We start from the raw sequence: 4,697 nt of genomic DNA, 5'->3' as shown, positions 1-4,697 counted from the left end.
AACAAGAACAACAAAGCATAAATAAATACAGAAGTTAATAAGTGATCCTTGGGAACATGATACATCAATATTAAGATAATGATATGGTAAATTTGCAGCACGAATTGAATATAATCCAAAGTAAATTTCCAACAGTTTATTATATAATACCTGATTCCAAAGCTACATGCAAAGTGGTAACTCCCAGAAAGCTCAATAGGATTATAAAATATAGTACATATATTGACAAATTGTGACTTTTGTATTTACCACAAAGCTTCAGCCATCCATAGAAAGTACAATATTCATGAAAGAATTAAGAGGATGGAGAGAAAATGCTAAGAACAAAAGCAGGAAAACAGTACTAACTTTTATTCAAAAGACCAAAGGAAACTCAGCTAAGAAAAAGTGTGCTCTTAACCAGTATCACCCAGCAACCAATGATACTATGTGTACAGAGATTAAATAAACACTGATTTCACAACTCTCACAACATAACTCAAAGTGACCCTTAGAATGTTCATTTTCTGTCCTTCCAGCTACAGAGATTGCTTCCAGATAGGCCACAAGCTCCAGAGCCCACTCTGCAAATGGGTGTGATATCCTCCAGAGCCTACTATGGCTCTACAGCCCCTCAAGTTGCTTGTGGTTTCAGGCAAACTCAGCCCCAATGATTCCCAATCACAAAACAATGTTGAAGAATAATTTAATGTCATGTCTGTTTCCTGCCACATAGATTATGTCACAAGATATGTGGCATCTGCCCTATTCACCTGCCCAATATCATGGAAACTGAGATACCTCTGTAGCTTAGAAACTCATTTGTGCCCTGGAACTGAATTTCACAGAATCACACCATGGTGGTTGGGAGTAGCAGAAAGTTGAAAACATACTAATCATGTATTGCTAAAGGATGATGCCCATCGCCTCCTTTTTATGAGTAGGTCAAGCTATCCTCCCTAAACTGTACACCCACTAATTCTGAGTGTCTTCATTCACATTGAAGGAATTAATACATGCAGGGAAATTACAAAAAAGTCACTCACCATGCCACATGAATCCATTGTAAAGGAGACCCCTGCACTGCCTTAAACATCACTCCCTGAGCTAGGTATTGACTAGTTTCTTTCCCCTCGAAATGTACGCAGTACACTGTTCCTATTCTTCTGGTCAGAAGGGAGAATCCATGCTGCACACACAAATCCATTTTCTGTTACTGAAATGGACAGTCCACTACATGATTCAAACTTGTGTTTTAGAACTTTGGTGTTGCTTGCCTGTAATCTAAGAATTTAGGATTATTACTCAGGGGCTATGTCCTATGGGGCTGCTGACAGGTTCCAAGCTCACCTCCATCAATATGGAAGTCCTTGACTCAAAACTCCTTTTCAAAAAGGCTGGAGATACAGCTGTTGTAGAATTATGAACCTTCATGGCATATGGGGACTTAATGTTGTTTGTTACCCTGTAATGGCACGTTGAGCAACATGTTAGAGCTCTTAGATGGGGAGATGAGCATTTTGGCTAGTTGTGAAACAGGTTGTCTCTTAACAGATGATTAATCCCAGTGAACAAACATTTACATCTAGTCATACTAGTTTCTAACAGGCACAGTTAGCATACTCCTTAACTTTAGGGTATTTGGGATGCAGTCCTCTGTAGTTAGAGTTTTCCTGCCTGGCCCAGTCAGGACAAATGTCTCTTACTTGCCAGTCCCACAGCAGCTCAGACCCAACCAAGAAAGCACAGAAACTTACATTGTTTAGAAATTGTATGGCCCTGGCAGGCTTCTTGTTATCTACTTCTTGTATCTTAAATTAACCCATTTCTGTTAGTCTATACTTTGCCACATGGCTTGTGGCTTACCAGTGTCTTTACATGTTGCTTTTCATGGCGGCAGCTGGTGTTGTCTCTCTCCAGCCTTCTACTTCCCAGAATTCTTTTCTCTCTTGTCCCGCCTATACTTCCTGCCTGGCCACTGGCCAATCAGAACTTTATTTACACAGAGCAATATCCACAGCAGTCCTCTCTTACCTACATTCTATTTTGTGTCATTTAATTTCTCCAAGAACTGCTAAATCCTTATACCATCAGTTCTACTAGCCTCAATTCTACTCTTCTACATCACAGTTTAGCAGTGGAAGGCTACTCTACACAGGAGATACCATTCACAAGCTCCACAACATTAACTCCAGGTGAATCCTAAGCCTCACAGTTAAATACTAAAGGTTCAGAAATTCTGGAAGTTATTAGAGAAACCAGTATTCTCCGAGTTTGTCAAATCTGGTGATGTTTCTCCACATACTACAACATGAGCAATACAGGCACCAGAATTTCACAGTGATGTTAATAACAAAGGAAGTTCTAAGCACAGATCTGCTCTTAATGCTCTGTGAAGATACAGCCCTGGGATTTAAGTTATTCCGAGGAAGCCAGTCCAGCCCAGGGACTTGCAAGGATCACATAGGACCAGGCTGGACCAGGCAGGAAAATGATGAACTCTGTGTATCTTTTTTTTTTTTTTCAAGTCAGGGTTTCTCTGCATAGTTTTGGTGCCTGTCATGGATCACCCACTGTAGACCAGGCTGGCCTCCAACTCACAGATATCCACCTGGCTCTGCCTCTCAAGTGCTGTGATTAAAGGCATGCGCCACCACCCCCACCTGGATGAACTCTGTGTCTTAAAGCTGGCTCCCACTCAACTCAGGAAGGATGTACCAAACCAGCTCCAGAGCCTCAGTGAGCAGCTCTACCCAGTCTGCAGAAAGCAGCACCTCACTACAAAGACCACCCACTCTTCCCTGCCTGGGGACAGCAGCCCCTCACTCATATTTGGAGAACAACCCCTCATTCACCATGGTGTGCTGAGCTGACCTGCTCTCTTCACAATGGAGGCACAGTACACAGGACAACTTCTGACTTCCTCTGGAGAAGAGCTGAGTCAGGAACCTGGCTCCTGGAAGTACCCACCCATCTGACTGTCAGGTCCATTGGAGGCTCTGATTGGCTAGGGAGGTTTGAGTGACAGGACCAGGTGAGCAGAAAGGACAAAGCACAGTGCTTCCCATCCCTGGCTTCCAATCTAAGGACAGACCTATCCCAGATGGCCTGGAGATTTGTGCCAAATCCAATAGCAAGTCTCTTGTTGTGTAAATCTATGGATTCAATTCTAAAAGGAGGTGTACAAATTTGGAAGTAAGCTAACCAGATAATGTTGCACAAGAGGAACATGGGGTAACTGATGAACATTATCCACAAAATCCACAGTAGTGTTGGGACTGATAACCACAGTCCCCTGTGTGCAAAGTGTTGGGTTCTGAGGACCTAAAGAAACCTTTTCAAAAGGCCCTGGCCCAGAGTATCACCAGCTCTTCCAAGCATATTCCTAGTATTAGAGATGGAGCTCTGTATTTGCTCTCTACATCAGGTCCTTAGTGAAACCTCTCAAAGCTTATGCAGGTTGCCAAACTCAGAGAGGCCTAGTTTTAAGTATCTTCTTTCCTTCTTTTTTTTTTTTTTTAAATCAATGCATCTCTTTTTGGAAAAATTTTCAACTAGTAATAATCGTGCCTCAGATAAACCTCATTGGCTACCATACTGCCACTGCACAAAGCTCAATGCCTCTTCATTAAAAATGAATTATACATACAGTATTTGCCTGTGTGCATGTCTGCATGCCAGCAGAGGGCGTCAGATCTCATTATAGATGGCTGTGAACCAACATGTTGTTGCCAGGAATTGAGTTCAGGACCTCAGGAAGATCAGCCAGTGCTTTTAACCTCTGAGCCATCCCTCCAGCCCTCAAGTATATTCTTGACATTCTACATTTTTTGTTTGGCTTTTAGGTGTAAGTTCCATTTGGAGTTAATTTGTGGAGGTTGTAAATGGCATCTCATGTACGGGGTAGCACTCTGCTATTAAGCTGCAAAGTTGAAGTGTATAATTGGTGATATAAAGGATATACCAATGCTCAGGAAATAGTAATTCACACAAAGTAGAATTTGGCTAAGGCATTGGTGCCTCCAAAATATCCCAAACATAAATAGTATGCTAACCAGGGCTGTTAGAGCTTTGGATGCTAGGGTGTAAATGTGTATTCACACTTTATGTATGGTTATGTGTCTGCAGTAGAAACAGTGAATGGGTTGCTCATCCACATTGGATAAAGAGACTATCTGTGATCTGTGTAAAGATCTCTCTATACTAAGCTGGGTCATCATACCATTTTTATTTTGTTTTTTGTTTTTTCAAGACTGTGTTTCTCTGTGTAGCTTTGCGCATTTTCTGGAATTCACTCTGTAGACAAGGGTGGCCTTGAAGTCACAGACATCTGCCTGGTTATGCCTCCCAAGTGCTTGGATTAAAGGCATGTGATACCACTGCCTGGCTTGGGTCATGATATTTTAAGAGGGATTTCTTAGTTGTGTTGTACAGGATGCAGCAAACACCAATTCCATGATGTTTTCTTATCTATTTGCTGTTTCTTGGTATCAACTACAAACTTGTATTAAAATCCAAAAGCATGGTCATAGTACTGATGCCATGTACTATATAAAGTCTATCTTGTGTCTCCTCTAAGGTTTAGTTTAACACATTGTGCCTAGGAAATATTGATTTATTACATTATCTTAATGTAAGAAGATAATGTAATAATATTGATTTAATACATTATCTTATACACAGTTTCTCTGAAGCTTCCTCTTATTTAATAGTTGTTG

The 4,697-nt window shown here is 41.2% G+C and overlaps 1 pseudogene; it reads right to left on the bottom strand.

Moving 5' to 3' along the window:
* Positions 1-3,511: 3,511 nt before the first annotated feature.
* On the bottom strand, positions 3,512-3,594 carry LOC118575762 (annotated as a pseudogene).
* Between the last annotated feature and the right edge of the window lie 1,103 nt (positions 3,595-4,697).

Source organism: Onychomys torridus, unplaced genomic scaffold, assembly GCF_903995425.1.
Source record: "Onychomys torridus unplaced genomic scaffold, mOncTor1.1, whole genome shotgun sequence".
Taxonomy (NCBI): Eukaryota; Metazoa; Chordata; class Mammalia; order Rodentia; family Cricetidae; genus Onychomys; species Onychomys torridus.
Note: the sequence above shows the minus strand (reverse complement) of the source record. Positions and strands in the feature narration are given on the sequence as shown.